Source organism: Aulonocara sp. 'chitande type north' Nkhata Bay, linkage group LG20, assembly GCF_057382095.1.
Source record: "Aulonocara sp. 'chitande type north' Nkhata Bay isolate Kocher_YH1m ecotype deep benthic linkage group LG20, A_spYH_male_GT1.1, whole genome shotgun sequence".
Taxonomy (NCBI): Eukaryota; Metazoa; Chordata; class Actinopteri; order Cichliformes; family Cichlidae; genus Aulonocara; species Aulonocara sp. 'chitande type north' Nkhata Bay.
The window spans coordinates 33,615,426-33,633,872 of NC_141363.1; the positions used below are offsets into that span (position 1 = coordinate 33,615,426).

The window sequence follows — 18,447 nt, forward strand, 5'->3', positions numbered from 1 at the left end:
ATCTGTAAGTCCTGTGAAACAACATCAGAAAAGCGTACCTTTTCTGGCTTCAGCCGTGGACACGTGTTTTAATTTTTTTTTCAGTCAGTCGGTCATTCTCAGGTCAAGTCCCAGAAAACTTAATTCCTCAGTATGCTGTTAATATCTGCATGTGAAGTTAAAATGAATGTATATCACAAACACAGGCATCAGAACAAAATGAGCTTGTGCTCACGTGTCGCAACTCACAGCAACTCCGCACTTTACTTGTTCTGTGAAAAAAGTAAAACTGGGAGGTAACTTTTAGAAATGTCAATGTTTTATAGATGTGCGAGCTAAAACTAACATCTTAGTGACACAGATATTTGGGAGTTTAAATAAATATCTTTTCTTTTAAATGCTTAAGAATCACGACAACATTATACACTGTGCAGGAAATCTACAAACTGCGTACTGGGTCACTCCCTAGGTTATCTTGAACTTGAATATATCTTTGGCACGTTTCTGCTGCAGCTTAGCTGTTTATTCTTTTTTTTCATCTGTCTACTCACATTTTCACCAATACTAATAAACACATCAATCTCACTAATATCTATTAAGCCCTAAAGTGAGCACACTTTGACAGTTTTACTTCCTTTCTCTGGGAATTATTTTCTGCTAGTTGTTACCAGCTGGTCCACAAAGAAAACTGTAACTGTAACTTCGGTCGTGTAACTGTAACTTCGGTCGTTGCTGTGCTTTTTGGAAGTCGAATTTCCCAGAGGAACCCACCCGAGGGATTAATAAAGTTCTATCTTATCTTATCTTATCTTAAAAGCACACACCTGGTTTAGATTGTGTTAGACCTGTGTTAAAATGAGAAAAATACAAATATCATAACTTATGAGAGGTTATCATGATCTCATGAAGACAAAACTTTGTGGTTCATAAATCTGACAAATTCTTTAACAGCTGTTGATAAATCACTGCCCCCCCCCTCAAAAAAAGAGTCATAAGACAGAGCTGAGAGACTGTGATAGGAGAATGAACAATCTTATGTTAGCTTAGTTTCATATTAAAGTCACAAGCCATAATACTGTTAGGACACCTTGCATAAAAAAGTTGTATAAAGTTGTATATATAGCCAAAGTAAAGTTTGTACATTTATTTATTTTTTTATGTTTCTGCAAGAAGTTCTTTAAACGGAATTATATTCTAATGCTAAAATATAATCCATTTTCAAATATACTGCTTTATTTTTTATTATTATTGATAAAGTTGCAGTTATTTACTTGTTATCCTGAAGAAACAACACCAAAAAAAGTTTTAATGGTTGAACGTCAGACTGGAGAGCTGCCCAGGGTGTGCCCCGCCTCCCGCCCTCCGTAGATGGGATAGGCTCAGTATTTATACAACATTGTAGATGGCTTTAGTTTGCATGAGGGCATGAACGTCAAGCAGATTACTGAAACTTGCTCCTATTTTAAGTATACTATACCGCAATCCCTCCGATGACACCTGACATCAACTACCAACAACAAGTGCAGACTTGATGTTCATTGAGATCAGTTAGGAAGGATCCAGATGAAATCGGTGCAAGTGCAAAAACAATGGCGACAAGTCCATAAAATAGTAACTAAATGCATAAAGTTTTCACTAGTTATTGACAATATGTTTCTATGGAATTATTTATTTAGCAATATCGCTTTCTTTGTTTCTTCAAATCAATGAACACAACGTTTAAAAAAAAAAAAGAAAAGAAACAAACTAAATTTGAGTATCATATTCAAAACAGAAAAGCACAATTATAGGAAGTGGTGTGGTTAAATATGCAAAACAAATGTTAAACTGTTCCAAACTCTTTCAATGAGGACCACACAGAGGCGGCTTTTATTTATCCAAGTGAACTTTTTTTTTGCACAAGGCAAGGACAGGACTTCTGCGTCCTTATTTGCTCTCAAGTTCGCTCTTTTCTATCTCCCCTTCAATCCAAACGCCCTCTTTTGGCTAAAAAAAAAAAAAAAAAGTCTGGATATTTGCAGCCTGTAGCTCCTCCCATCAACACAAACAAGTCAGCTGTTTGCTTTTCGTGCAGTGAGGTTAACTGATAACACACACTGTGGCATCTTCCCTCTCGTCGCTCACATCCGTCTGTACGCTGCTAGACAGACGGTGCCTGCTCCTCCACCTCCACCTCTACCTTCCACTCCTCCTCCTTCCCCCGTGTGGTGGTGGAGTCTGCCTGTAGTCCGTATCCGGGTTGGACGAGCCATCCGGAAGCGCGGGGCTCGTCTAGAAAGAACTCGTTTACCCACAAGTCCCAGCGACGCCTCAACTTACAGAACTGGCTTCTTGGGCTTCGGGAGTGTTTCCCATTTAAACAAACAGAGCCGAAGATGGCGGAGAGTTAATGGTGTAAAGAAGAAATTATCGATTCGGGAGAGAGTCACGTCCACGAGGTAAGTACGTGCAGCACGCGCGCTCCTATTCAGTCAGTTTGACCAGACTTTGCGTTTGGTTTGCATTTCAATAGAGGACGGAAATGTCTTGACTTGGGTTTCCAGCGGCAGAGCGCACACAATATTGGCATCGGCGCGGTGCGGAGGGCACAGAATACATATTTTATTTTATTATTTTTTAAAAAGTAAATGACAGAAAACATTTGCCCTCGGTTTGTAACGGTGATGCGGTGCGTGTTTCGGTGCCATGCTTATTTGCAGCACGGCTGAACGTTTGGCACATTTCATAAACTTAACTTGATCGCACAAGCTCGCCAGTTTACGCACGAGCCGCTGGATCGCAATAGTGCCTCCAGTAGATTTGCTGCAGAACATGAATAAGTTTTGGGACAGCACATGCTTTGGGCTCGCACGCTCGCGCTTGAACGCAAAATCACGGGGTGATTTATTTTTTTTTGTTTGTTTTAAACCGGTTGATGCTCGCTGTTCGCGACAGTCGGTGGGAAACAGCTGAGCCCGGTGCTGTCGCAACCTGAGGTATTTTGGACCGGGATGTTTGATGAGCAGGAGCGTGCAAACACACTCGGCTGCGTACTGTATGTGAAAGCGGCTCCCGCTGTATTGCTACTGGTCGCTTTACAACAAACGTGCGCTGCAGGAAGGAGGCAGACGACGGTGACCGTCCGTCAGTCAACCAGCCGCTCAGCCAGCCTGCAAGACCGATTAAATTCAAATAAATAAAGTGCAGCCGGTCTACGGCGTGTGTCTCCAGTGTGCACGTCAGCAGTGCACGAAGGGGTCATGCATTGCCTTAAAATGTGTGAGGTGATACGGTGAATGCTCGTCGTGATGGTGTCTTTTTCCTGTTAGGTCCTTCATAACCCCTCCTGCCATCTGCTTCATCCTCAGTAATGTCTCTAACTGTATATCTGCAGGGGGCAGCAACGTGGCCCTGTGCGTACCCGCTGCTCTGCAATTATGAAGGTGCACGGTTTGATCCCTGAAACAGCCAGCCGGTGGTGTAAGTGTGTGTGTGCGTACGCCGGAAAGCGCTGTGTCCTTGAGCATGACACCAGAGCCCCAGCTCACACTGGATAATAGCAGCCTTACAGTTCAGTGTGTGTAAACAGAGGTTGAATCGGAGTGATGCTGCAGGTGAGGGATGTGAGGCTGAGTTGATTATATTGAAGTCGCTGTCTAAATTTAGATGCGTGTCCAAACGTGGCTGCAGCTAACAAAGATGGTTTTCATTAGTCTCTTTTATAAGATATAAAATATTTAAAGGTTAAAGACAGTGACAGCTCAACACTCACAGATGTCCTTCTCAAAAGATGTCAATTTGCAGCAAGTCACAGATGAAATGCTGCAACCAGAGAATTCCCCGTGCTTATTTAGTGATGCATGACATTATAATGTCTAATGTTATTGTTGATGGCCCCTTCCCCCCCCCCCCCCCCCCCCCCCAAAGGTTTACATGAAAATAAAAATGGGTTCAAGTTTCAGCTACTATAACAATCTGAACTATTTTAATTGGCTGAAATATTCAGTTATACAACAAACTAACAGTCAACTAAATATTAGCCAATGGGAAGAGTTTGTTGATCAGATGTTGGTTCGTTTGTTGGTCGATTAAGGGGAAGAAAACTGAGTTGCAAACAGACGTTATAGTTAGATAGTAATTACACACATCAGGCAGGAAGTCCAAAGTGTGGGATCATTTCGAGAGGAAGGGCATGACTCCGAGAGAATAGCATGCAAACTCTGTAGGGAAACATTTGCCTATCATTCTTTGACTTCAAACATTGCTTTTCATTTGCAACTTGTAAGTAGCTCAGTGGTAGACACTTTGCACCATAACTTACTTTAATGTTCAGCTGAGGGTGTCCTTGTTAGTTAAAAAAATATGAAAAAAATATGATGGACATCATATTTGATCCATTAGGATTGCCAGTTCTAAATTGTGAGCAGCTGCTGGTTTCTTGTTTGGCAATGGTAGTAAACTTGGGTTTTGGGGCAGTTACATTTGTGACATTGGGCTTTGGCAAACAGAGGTGGACTTTATTTTTACAGAAAAAAAATTATTTAGTAAATAACGGATGACAGGACAACTAAAATAAACACTTTCAGGCCAGTTAGCTTCTTCTGTTTATCTTACTGATGTTTCATATTCAGTCCTGTTAAGCCACTTACTGAAAGCTCTATTCTCCTAATTTAATTGATGTATAGTTAGTCAAATGCTCTCCGAACTGTCTGGCTGCTGCTCGTGACGGGGTTTTAATCAGGAATTTATTATTAACAGTAATTGTTTCAGCTCTGTGCCCCAAATGCGTCTGTTGCCCAAGTGAGGGGGGGGGGGTTGGGTGTCGCAGCAAGGAGCCGTTGTCTCGTTGCACGGCACCCATCTTCTGACAGATTTACAGTCAACTCTGTGGACCAAGTCTCTGCACACGTGCTGTCGCACACACGCCTACAACCTGCTCACAAGGAACCGAAGGCAATGGGAACAGGGAGGTGCTGTGAGCGAGCCGCCAGGACTCATGAGGGGTTTCGCCAAGCGCATGGCGGGATGAATGCATTGACAAGGAGGAGGAGGGTGACAGTGATGCATTATGTTTGCTGAATGGGGAAAAAGGGGACAGAGGTTAGCAGGGGATGCTGGTGACTGGGTCAGGCACTGGGGGCAGGGCTCGTGAGGCTGAAGCAGAGAAGCAGGACATCACATATTAGCCTGGGAGCTTGGGAATCTGTGAGTGTGTGTGTAGAGGAGGAAGGAGGGGGTGTGTACCGAAAGGGGAGGGGCTCAGGTGGAGCCTCTTGCTGGAATTCCACCTGGTATTTCTCATCTTTTGTCTGCGTCCTGGTCTTTGGTCAATCTCGTTTTTACCCACCTCGACTTTGCTCGCTTGTTTCTGGGTGTGTGTGTGTGTGTGTGTGTGTGTGTGTGTGTGTGTGTGTGTGTGTGTGTGTGTGTGTGTGTGTGTGTGTTTTCCACCTCTATTGTGGACTCAGGAAGTTTTCTGCCTCAGATTGTTCACATTCTTTGCCATTTTCTTTCTTCTCTCTGTGGCATGTCTCTCGCTGTCCCCTTGCCTCCCCCAGCTCCAGAGTAGTGAGCTAACTGTTGTCCTGTTGTTGCTGGGGCCCCTCTCTGACATGTCAGTATGTGTTAAACAGGAAATAATCTTCACCAGCTCTCATTGATTTCACTCTGTAGAGGAGCGGGTGCTCATATTTAAATCTCACTCATTTTTGTCCACCTGTCTTTTACTTAAACATCAACACTCCAGCGATGAATACTGGGGCATCTGATTTGCAGGGTTTTTTTTCCCAAATAATATTTTGACCTCACTGACAATAAAGTATTTTAAGTTTCAATAAGCGTACAAAAATCTACTTTACAATCGGGTATAGAAATATATTTTTCCTCAATAACCCTTTAGTAGAATTTAAAAAGACTTGTTTTCAAGTTGGATTACTGAGCTAAATAATGCTTGTGTTGTGTGATGAAGAAATATTTATAATCATACTCTTATTACACATAAACCTACTGGGCTACTTGCATGTTTATGTTATAAAACGGGGCGCTCTAGGGCTCGACAGTTCATCAAATGTAATTTTCAGTTCCAACTCTGGCTTTTACCAATGAGTAACCCTGGACAGTTAAGTTTAAATGACTACTCTGCTGCATGTTTGCCCTTCACTAAAAGCCCAAATCTACTCCCCATCATGATGCTGCATCTTTAGTTCAGTGCCTTTGCGTAATGTGACTTAAATTATATTCATTGTGATATAGTTTAAGAGTGATTCTTCATTAAAAAGATCAGTTACATTTTCAATAAATACACAATGTTTCCAAGATTTCTTAATAATTCATAATTTGAAAATTATTTTGAATTCAGTAGAAGCCAGATACCTAATGGATGATGGTTGCATGATGTGCACATAGTGCATCTTTAAATACACATGATGCTACCTGCAAGCCTTCAGACCAAGACCTAAACCTGAGACCTGGAGACCATTTGGTGACTCTCCCTAGAAACCGAAGATTTTTTAGAGAAATTGACCCTCCTTGATTGGTTGGCGTGCAGTTCCTGGCTGATGCTGTGCGGCATCAGTTGCAAAGAGAGAGCTGCACTGAAAACCTTGTGATTGCTCTCGTTGTTTGTAGATTGCTACAGTCACCAAAGTTTTCATCTTTTCTGCAAAAAGTACTTTTGGTTTCATCATTACAAGGGGTCACTCCTTCTGGAATCGCACCGGAATCTTTTGCTTGTTATCCCAGCTGCTAACTAACCACCGAGCAGGAGTTTAACTTATAAAAGCATGATGCAAACAAGAAATGGAAAATGTTTACTTTCAAAGTAAAAGCTGTGCCTACACCACCGTACACGTTACAGAAGTAGCAACTTTTGTCATGTGTAGGCCGTGTGCAGGCGGGAGCGGTGGTAAAGAGGACCCAAAGTGCAGACTTACAGAGATGGAAGATAAACTCAAACTTAGATTTATTATAAAACAAAACTGAAAACTACAAAAGCTGACAGGCAGAACACACAGCATAACAAGATGGTAGATTGCGACACTGACACAGAGAAACACAAGGCTTAAATACACAGAGGGAGCAAGCAGGGAATGAGAGACAGGAGGGAAACACAGCTGAGGCAAATCAGGGCTAACGAGACAAGGGAAGCAAAACCAGGTACATTAACATGAGACAAGGACTTTCAAAGTAAAACAGGAAACGTAACACAGACATGGACTTGACAAGGGGACACAGCAGACAGGGGAGACAAAGCAACTAAGAAACACAGACAGAAACCAGAACATTAACAAAGAAACCAAAAGACTAGAAACCAGTGAACCAGAACGTTCTCTGTTCCTTTCACAGGAGTTGGCTGCTGAGATTTCTTCCTGTTAAAAGGGAGTTTTTCCTTCCCACTGTTGCCAAGTTCTTACTTATAGGGGATCATCTGATTGTTGGGGGTTTTCTCTATTATTGTAGGGTATTCGCTTTGCAATATAAAGCACCTTAAGGCAACTCTCATGTTGCGCCACTTAGCGAGTAATTGGTATTTGGAGACATGTTAGCTTCTTCCATACAAACTATAGACAACCACGATAATCTGCTAGCAACCAAAGCAATTGCAAATGAAGCACTATATACCTCTTTGTGAACCAGTTCCATGTAGTAAGAAAAATCAGCTTCACACAACCACTCACCAGCTGTCAGAGACTACAGGTTTTTCCCTAGCTGGAAGCTGCCAGGGCTTCACTGACTGATCTTGGCCCGTGTGACAGGGGCTTAATGTAATTATTGACGTGCTTCAATGCTGTATCTCCCCATATGGAAAAGATATATATAAATCTTATAAAGTTTGTATCTGTCTTGTGTGAAACTTATATGAAAAGCATACAAGAGTGAAAACAGATATAAGATCCTTTGAAAAATGAAACTTGTATGTTTTGGATACTTACTAAAACAATATATGAAAGTAATGAGAAAGTGGCCACTTTCATGAGTAAATCATATAAGTTTTTACTATTTCTTTTCCATATGGGTAGGAACCTCTGTTTGGATCACTAGTCAGAAAAAGTAAAAAAAAAACCTTCACATTACTCATTACTTTTTTTCTAAAGTAATCTATGATGTTACTTAATTACTTCCTGGAGAAAGTAATTTTTGAAACTATTCATAATTACTTTTGCGTGCCCTGAAATGCATTGTCACATAATTACCAGTTAACAGTATAAACCATGGGCTACAGTCCCATACACTTACACAAACTCATCACAGCCAACGACAGGCAGCCAGAGCCTGTTGAAGATCAGGTTCTGGCTGCTGGGCTGGGATCTGCGTACACTCAGCTGTAAAGTCACTCTGGGTTCTGTCATGGAGATCCTTCTGTGTAGACCCAGTGTTGTATTAGCAGTAGTGGATAGTTGTTTCTATCCTGGATGGAGTTTGCACTTTACTTTTGTCAGGCTCTTGTGCTTTTTTGCAATAAAAGTAATGTCCATATCTCCACCATTTTCCTCCTACCTGCACACAAACTGAAATGTGCTGTTTGTTGTGCAAGAAAAAAGAAGCAGGAAAATGAAAATTTGTATTTTTGTTTTGTTTTTTTCACCCATTGTGCAGATAATTAAAGAACCTTTTATAACACAAATAATTACATAATTGTAATCTGATTACTCGATATAGGACAGTAATGCGTTACATTACTGCATTACAGAAAGATGATTAAAATCACATGTGGCACTGCCGATAACACACACAGATTCATTCATTTGTTCCACTTGTGTGTTTTCAGTACAAAACGTCTTGGCCAACAGTGAGATCAGCGGTTTAGTGGACGGCCAGTTCTAACAAGATTGTCAATCCAAACATTTAGATATAAACTTACATCTGGCAGGTGGTGCTACAGACACATTTTGCTCTACACTACCAAACACAGGACAGCATGAGCATAGAAAAGTGTTTTAGTAAAATAAGTAAATAGCTATCTTAATATGTGAAAAGCTAAAATGTGGCTTGTAGTGTAATGCACTAAAAAAGTGCTGCATAAATGCAGTTACTGATCTCAAACAAGCACATAGGTCTAGTCAGTATGGATCTCCTTCTGAGTCAGAAACCAGCAAGTTATCAAGAGTCACATACTACAGCTATTCATCTGATGACAAATTGGAGGTAGACAAGGGATTTGTGTTTGGTACCAAATATGTTATATTTTATCTTCAAGCTAACAGTTTTAAATCAGAAATTCTACCCACAGTCAATGTGAAGGAAGCTGTTGTGCTTCCATGATTAAAGACGATACAAGAAGAAATCATGGCGACACAGATTTCTCTGATTTCTCGGTGTCAAGCTGCAGTATCATTGATCATTATTTTCCAAATATGGTGCGACACATAACGCCTCCCAAAAAAAAAAAAAAAAAAAAAAAAATATATATATATATATATATATATATATATACACACACACACACACACACACACACACACACACACAGAGTTTGGTAACGTCTTGAGTATTTGGACAGTTATAACATTTTTTTAACTGTACCTCTGTGGATTTTAAATCAAATCCCGACCAAATACAAGTTCAGTGCAAGTTTTGATCTTTTGTCTGCAGGACGATGAAACAGCTTGTTTGCCAGTTACTTTGGAGACTGACACACTTCCAAGTGCAAGTCACACTTTTTTGTGAGTGTGTGTGCAAATAACTAATTTACTACTAAGCGCAAGAGGGCTTTATGTAGCCTAGAACATTAGAAAACACTGAAAGAAACACAATGTCTCTTACTTATTCTTTTTTCTTTTTTTTCTCACATGGCACCTGGATGCTGCAGCTCGCTGAACAGTCTAGAAAGAGGCGTGCTTCCTTTTCAGAGGAGAGCTCTTACATAAGAAAAGTGACCCAAGTTGTGACACTAAATGCAAATTTTTAAAAAAGACTAATAAAACTGAAACTGAAAATCAAATTCTTACCCAAAAAGCAACGTTCTATACTAAAGAATACTGACTTAAAATGTTTCGTTTTAATGAGTGGATTTAAATACAAGAGCTTTTGGTATTTTTGAAATATGTTATTCTTATTGCTAACGTGAGCAAAACTAATGAGTGGGAGCGGCACAGGGAGTGGCAGAGGGTGTTCAGTTCAAGGTCGGCCCTCTAAAGCCAAGGCCGTGAGGATCTGTCATGGTTACGTCAATTGTTTTATAACTTTGACCTTAACATTCATATAAACACCTGTTTATATAGTTCCTTTTGTCGTGTGTCAAAGGCGAGCACTGTCAAACCTAACGCTGGAAAACAGACCTCATTTGTTGAACTTTTGCTTTTGGCTTTTTAATATCATTGACTAGTAAGAGTTAAGCAGTGACCAGTTACATAATTTCTTTATTGGGGAAAATTAACATGTTAATATCCATCCATTCATCCATTCAGTCTTCCAGGGTCATGAGCGCCCTGGTGCCTTTCGCAGCTACCACCGGATGCAGGGCCAACACAGAGAAACAGACAACCCTTCATACTCACATTCACACCTATGAGCAATTTAGAATGACCAATAATTTAACCACACTTACTGCATGTCTTTTAACACTGATCTGGAGTCAGCTGTGTAATTGAGCCAGTAGAAAAATTAATTTTGTGTAAAAGCAGGTAGCTGAAAAACTGTTTATGTGATAATAGAATCACTAAATATCAAACATAGTTGGAGCGATGATAGATAGCGAGACACACAGAGGGAGAGGGATGATCTGATGGACTGTCAGAGTGTATCCTTGGTTTCTGTTTCCTTTCTTTCTCCAGAATGCCTCGGTGCAGCTCATGTCCTCTGCCGCTTTATTTTTCTGAGAGCTATTTCTTCTGTGAGAAGAATGTCAAGTGCCTATCTCAGTGCGCTTCTCCGTGTTCTGTCTTTTGTTTTCTTACTTGTGGTTCACTCTTGATTTCTGTCTTCTCTTCTCGCCCCGGTTCACCTCAACCTTTGTCTTCTTGAGTGTGTTTTTGTCTCCTGGCTGAGACTTTTTCTTTTTAACTTTTTCTGATGTCTGGGTCATTGCACTTTAACTAAATAAGTTTATGTGTTAAAATCTGAAAGACTGTATTCTTACGATAGTAGCTCTTTATTGTGTGTGTGTGTGTGTGTGTGCGTGTGGGTGGGTGGATGGTAGTGTTAGGCTGGGAGGGGGGGGGTGGATACATAGGGGAGAGCGAAGAGTAGACGAGGGGGGAGGAGACATAGAGAGTCGTTATTAACGTGGCGACTCCCGCTAAAATTCAGGGAGTGCTGTTGCATCCAGCTGTTACTGGTTGTGCGAGGCTTCGTTGCCATGGCAACACAGCCCTGTGCGCCTGCTCAAGGTCGTTCATCCAGCTCTGAACCGAGCAGCATGCTGCACATAGGATGTATGGAGGGAGAGAGGAGGAGAGAGAGAGAAAGCAGGAGAGAGGGAGGGAAAGACAGGCAGAAAGAGAGAGAACAGAAGAACTACTTCAAAGTGACCAATCAAAAGCACTTCAGTGACGCTGTGGTCGGTGAACAAACTCGGCCCTGCCTCCACCTCGTCTCTGACACACACGCGCACGCACGCACACACACAGTTACTTTCCTCAATAAAGAAACAAACAAAAAAGAAGCCCCTGGCCTTGGGGCTTGTAGGTTCTTTTGCCAGCTGATAAAATATTTAGCTGGTCAGTGCAAGAGAGAGACAGAGAGACGGGGGCACGGTGGCTGGAGAAGAAGAGAGCAGCAGAGCTTGGCTTTGTGTTTTCCTTTCTCTAATGGTGCATTGCTGTGAGGCTACCTGGGGCTTCTCCCACCTCCTCTCCTCTCTCACTTTCTCTCCTCTCCCCTCAGAGGGCTGCAGCAGCATCCCTTGGGGGGGCTCTGCTGCATGTTTGCAGGCGCTGACTAGACTCGGCGCAGCACACAGTGTGCACTAAACAATCCCGCGCACCGAGGAATCACGGCGCTTCATCGCACGACACATTGTAGGAAATTGAGTCTAACAGTAATCTTTGTTGGATGATATTAATAGCGAGGCACTGTGTGATGAATGCCCGCTGAATCGCAGCTCTACAGCTTACGACGTTGTCGCCGGCGTGCTTGTACATAACGACAGTGCTGATGTTTCGCAGTTATAATGTTTAGTGTGTTCGTCATAATGGTTTCATTTTCCTAATAAGCGACTGCACCTGAGGCTGAGGATGTAATTGAGGTTTCGGCTTGTTTTTATCGTAAAGTTTAAAAAAAAAAAGAGGACAAATTGCTTGTAGAGAAAATGTGAAAACATCACCAGTTTGATTAAAATTCATCCTGAGGGGTCCAGTTGTTGTTCACGTCTTTGTATCGCTGTCAGAAGACAAATGTGGGTGAGCAAGGACATGTCCTCAATAGACTTGGGCCATGCACTGTTATGCTTTAAAGATTTGTGTTAGAATGATATTAACAGTATTTGGTTGTGTTGACACACACTTGTGCCATACAGCGGACACAAGTGACAGTGAGTTTATTAGGACGGCACAAAAAAAATTACAGTGAAGAGGAAAAGAGCTGAGTGGGTACATGACACATGTGAGGCCACATGCGCCCTCATCTAGCAGCTGCAGTCACCACAAGATGAGACACGTAATGCGGTCGATCGCTTATTTTTGTGTGTGCTTTGCTGTATTGATTCAGAGATCATATGAATAAATTGGCAAATTAATCAAATGTAGTCACTTTATAATAAAACGCCACCCCTGAAGTTTAATAATGACACGGATCGTCAGGTTTAAAGTGTCAGCATAGTCTGTTTCTATATTATCTCAGCTGTTGAGGTCACAGAATGCATTCAAATCTAAAGTGTGGCAAACTTTTAGATTTTCCTCTCCTGCCTCTCTTCTTTTTCTGGGTGCACGCAGAGTTTAGCTGGATTTTTTTGACAAAGTCAAACATTTTCGGTGAAGCGCAGGGAAGAATCGCTTTTTGTGGTCGGTGACGTTATAGTGTAGCATAGTGTGTGGATGGCTGTTTAAAAGTTAGAAAAACACAATCGGTGACCTTTCTGTGAGCCCCAATCAAAAGGAGAGTCGGACTTTTGGGTCGGGAGGAGGTTAGGTTCACCTTTCTCTTTGCTCTTAGTTAACAGATGCCTGTTAAAGGGGTCCTCAGAGGGGTGTGTGTGTGTGTGTCTCTAACAAGGGGAGTTCTGTTTTTTTACTTATTTTCCATTGTAAAATCCAGACCTAGTTTATGTGTTTTAGAGTTTTACACACACACACACACACACACACACACACACACACACACACACACACACACACATACATTTATGGGGTAGAGGATGAGGTAAATGTTACCAGCTGCAGCGTAGCAAGCAAGTGGCTTCAACTCTGCCTGAACCCGGCTGTTATGTGACCACCTCGTCAACTTAATTCACTCCTTTCCCTTAAATGCCACACCGACCCCCCATATCACTTTATCACACTCACATATATGTATACACACACATAAACACACATCACTAGCTCCTTTTTCCCCGTGTCACCAGCAGCATCGCTCAACTCGGGGTAGTGGTGGAGCACTCCCAAAGCTTGTAACCCCCCACCTCACCACAGCAGTGTTGAGCAGCACACTGGCCGGGTGTGCTACGTTATATTGGCTGCCCCTCCGGTTACCCTCTGAGGTCACATTGTTGTTGTTATGATGTCACAAAGGCTTTTTTGTGCAAACCTCCGTCAGCTTACTTTTACACGCAGGCTGCAGTGAAACACAGTTGACGCTCTTTAACCAGTCGATCGGTTGCAGGAAAAAAAAACTGCACTTAATTTGTTAACTTGTTCACTGCTGGACTTATCATCCATCCATCCATCCATCCATCCATCTTTATTTATAAAGCACTTTAAAACAACCACAGCTGACACAAAGTGCTGTACATTGGAACGAAATAATAAAAATAAATACGATATCAGCTTAAATATAGCTATGCACATGTTTCGGCCAAGCTAGGAAGCAGAAAGAAGTCCCTCCGTGTGCTCAAGCTCAGTTCAGGCAGGGGGAGTGTCTTTAGTTAAATCAGGTTTTGCTTTTTAAACCTTATCCACCCCTCTCATTTTCTTTCTCTCACTTCCAATGAGTCTGTTAGTCCTGCGAGATCCGAGTCGTAGTAAACAGGCGGTGACATTCGCAGGCTCTCTGTGGAGGGAAAGGGGCCAGAATTTAAATATTGATTTGATGCAAAGTGAGATAAAATGTCCTATTCCTCTCATGCTCCGCTTTTAGATGCTTTTTATAGCTGTTGATTGTGTATTTTTAGCTGTTGTCGAGCACATCAGACTTTACCCAAAAAGAAGGCTTTGATTTTGTTTAAGCACACTGTGTAAACATGCTGCTGTCTGTGACAGATCAGCGCTATATAGGATCCCTAGGATGAAATATCATCTCCTCTTGGACTCTGCTACCTGCTCAGGTAACCATCAGGTATTCAGGCTCGGCTTGTCTACGGATTCAAGGGGCTGTTAATGGTTATTGAGCTGGTAAGACTCCTCCAGTTTTCTGAGAAAAAAAAAAAGCGAAATGGAATTGGAAAACTCGATATTTAGATTTTATTCTAATTAAAATGTTTAATGTTGGAACTTTGATAAGCACTGGATCTCCAGACAGTTAGCTGGCTCCCAGTTAGCCGTTTTGAGCACCACAGTGTTCTAAGGACCAGCCACGACCCAGCAACAGGATGTTGGTAAATGCGTTGGAGCACGTAACTTGCGACTCACAGGAACTTCTGGTATTGGTGCCAAAAGCCACAGGACACCTTCACAGGTCTCCCAGAGTCTAATGCCCTTTTTCGTAGATCCACTGCAGCCTTGAATTTAAAGACATTAACAGCCAAATAACGCAAATGTCTAAGCTCTGCCGTGACATCATTTAACAGTCCGTGTGATGTGTGAATTAAGCCGACGTGAGAATAGTGCAGGTGGTAGTTTACTGCCAATGGAAGGGCATTGTGTGTGTCATCTTCTGCACATTGTATCTGGGCAGCTTACCTAAACCACAGAGTACTTCCTGTAGTCTGAACCCACCTAAAGCAGACTATTTCCAGCTGTGAGCTAAAGGCGATTTACTTAACATGAAGGTTAATATTAAAACAGTTGTTAGTTCATTTGTGTATTTTCTCACCTTCCGAATTTTGCCATGGAAATTATTGGCAGCGACTGTTAATTTTAGACACACACAAATGTTAACCCATCATAACTGTATAATTTAGTTTGTAATGTGCTTTGAATTTTTGTTGTGGTGGCACTCTTTATTTTTATTTGAATCAAAGATTGTATCTGTAACAAATGTCCATGCCACGGAGGACGTTCCTGTCTACCGGAAGGAGAGTAGCTTAGCTATATTTATGTGGTACTACAGTAAACACACACACAAACGCGCAGTGGAGACACACGACACCCTCTTATGTGTTAACTGAAAACCGTTGTCTCTCACACGTCTATGACAGGTCTCCAATAAAGGCCTTGTGGAGAGTACGTGTTAGCTAAGTACGATCTCTCTCCCTATCTTACAAAGGCTAAAAATAGCACCATATCTACGCTAGACTTCAAAAGAGAAAAAGAGGGAGGGAGGACGCAGAGAGAGCGGCAGAAGGAGGAGAAGGTGGGGATGGCAGGACGATGGTGAGAAAACAACAATCAAGGCACGAGAAAAAGGGGAGAGGAGATGAATAGAGGCAGAGCAAGGGTGCGGGAAGGAAAAGAAAACAAGCCATTAATAATTTACCTGCGGGACACTTCGAGTTCGACCTTTATTTCTGGTCAGTGGTGCACAGTACCAAAATGCTGGGCTGAGTGTTGTGTAGTGCGAGGAAGGGAAACTCTTCTCGTGATCTGACTGCTGATGTACAGACTGGAGGTTTGCACCTGTGGGCAGTGGTCAAGCGTACTCAGGTAGTGGGATTTCAGACTCAAAAATAGCTCAGCTATTTTTAAAAAATGTAGCAGTGAGAAGATGAAAAATTATCCGGGAAGACCAGTTAAAGTAAAAGATTCATGATTTCAGGAAGTGCCAAGCACTGCAAAGCACTTTAAAGATTTTACAGTGCTGGGGACATGTGACAAAAACGAATCTCTCCCCAATCACATTACAAAGTAATTCACCCTTTAATTTAGTTCGGCTTTCTAAGAACGTTTCTAAGAAATGACAGGAGTACACAGTGTAATGTTTTTGTTCCCGTGTTGCTCTGTAGGTAGAGATGTGTTGCTGTTGCCAGTTCTATTTTGGATTGTGATGTTGAACTGTACAAAACACCTTCTTCATTCATGATTTCTTTTTAGGTAGTTACTTTGGCCTGTCTCTGACACTGCAGACTCCTTCAAGGGAAAAAAAATCTAAATGCATTCTACCTTTTGCTGACATAATATTTGTTTGTGGATGTGCACATGGACTAATGCAGAGACTGCAAATGACTAGTTCTTACTTCTATGTCCTAGTCCACTCGGACCAAGTTGGAGTTGGATTGTTTTCCACAGATCTGCACGCACATAATCTTCCTTAATGTAGTCGACTTTCTCCTCTGCAAATATTTTATTTGCCGTTTATTTTATGCAGAATAAAGTAACAATAAACAACTTTTTCCTCAGTGAGTCAGTTATCCTACAGATGAACTCCAAAGCCGCTGTCGTGGACGCCAGCTGGTGACGGTAGTCCTTGTTCTGCTCTGCAGAGCCGCTGAGTTCGGCATAGCGGATAATGAAGCAGTTCTCCACCTGCTGCAGGTTCTAGTTAGAGTGGCCCTCCAGCTCACAGTTGTTCTCCAGAGCAGACGAAGGACTGCAATCGTCAGCTGTCGCCCAATACAGCGGAGTTGGAGTGTGTCAGACTCGCCGATGAGATGGGAAAGCCTGGAGCTAGATGGTGAATGGCGGCTGAACTTTAAAAACAAGAGCAAAGGAATTAACAAAGTGACCACAGATGGTGCTCTTCTCTTGGACGGATGGAAAAAGTAAAAATCTAAAATGAAAACATACGTTTTCAAATATACTTCGATGTCCAATGACGAAGGACCGTTGCCTACTTATTGTTGTGGAGTGCGTGCCACTGCGATACCTCAGCAGAGCAGTTAACAACAACGACCACCTTAAACTTTTCAAATTGTAGGCAGACAGATCCTTTACAGATGCTCACATTCAGAATGAAACTTGTGAACTTTATATGCTTGTGTGTCTGGCGGTATCTCCTTCCCTTATCCAGTTCATCCACATTTCGCAGGTGTGGTGCTGGGGGCCCGAGGATGTGCAGCGTTGAGTTCAAAGTGGCTCGTTTGAGTTGGCCAAAATTTTAGGCTTACGCTTGAGAATGCTCTCGATGTAAGGTGTTCAGGATCATCAGGAACTTACAGCTACCCACCAGCCTGAGTAAAATGTAGCCTGCGGGAAAACTGCAGGCAAGTGTGAGCACATTTATTAATCACATACAACTTTCAGGTGGTTATGTCACAACAAGTGATGACTACTTGGAAAGTTCCTGTTTATTCACTAATCATCTTCGTTCAGATTATCTCTTCATTTCAGGCTCACTTCAGGTGTTTTTCTTCTTCTTCTTTATATTTATTTGCAGCAACAAGTACATATGACTACACACCCTTTGCTGAGTGTATCCTTACAGGTATCCTCTTTTGAAACCAGTGAAGTTGTGTAGGAGTGTGTCTGCTGAGTTTCACAACCTGGTTCTCCTGAAATGGTGCAAAGCTGATGTGAAAATGGCTTAAGATGGGCGTTTGACATTTTAGTCACACAGTGTCTTATTAAACGATTATTTACCAAATTTGTTGCTTCGGCTTGCTGCACTTCCAGTTCAGTTTAGCATTTCAAAACATTAACAAGCAAAAATGTGCTTAGCAAATGACTATCCTGAAGAAACAGAACTCTCAGTGTATCTGTTAGACTGAATATTGTTTCCTGTGTCCAAAAGTATTTTTGCTCCAAATAAAAATAATAATAATAATCCTTTCCGAGTCTACGGTGGAGAGCTTCTTCCATTACCTTGAGATCAGTTTTCACAGAACAGTTTGGCTGGACGACATTTGTTCCCAAGCCAGGAAACTAGTTGACAGGCTATTTATTACCACAGATTTTTTTGTGTGTCCCTTGCCATGCGGCCTGTTTCATGTCTTCTGATGCTTTACGTGTCCTTTTGACACCATTGTACTCATGAACACGTACATATATTCAGCTCTGTCTAGTCTGGACTAATTTGTTGCTGTTCTGCATTTAACCTTTGTCCTGACACACTTAGCTGCACAAAAGAACAGAAAAATAGCCGGAGGAGTTAAAGGGGGGGTTGTCGGCCAACTTGTTGCTGTGTGATTGTGGTGCTATGACAAATACTGTGTGTGTGTGTGTGTGTGTGTGTGTGTGTGTGTGTGTGTGTGTGTGTGGTTTGTATTTACCAACAAAACAAACTGTGAGGTCTTGGGTAAGGGACACAGTGACGCTAAATTTTCCACAAGGCCTCACATTTTCGTTTTACTTCTCCTGCACAAAA

At 42.0% G+C, this 18,447-nt stretch overlaps 1 protein-coding gene across 1 annotated transcript in view; it reads left to right on the top strand.

Annotated features, from left to right (window-relative positions):
- Positions 1–2,313: 2,313 nt before the first annotated feature.
- LOC147306052 (nuclear receptor coactivator 3-like) overlaps positions 2,314–18,447 on the top strand; it is a 64,308-nt gene continuing 48,174 nt past the window's right edge. Inside the window, exon 1 of the mRNA XM_086276373.1 lies at positions 2,314–2,417. The gene's annotated coding sequence lies outside the window, so the exon portion shown is untranslated. The remainder of the gene's footprint in view (positions 2,418–18,447) is intronic.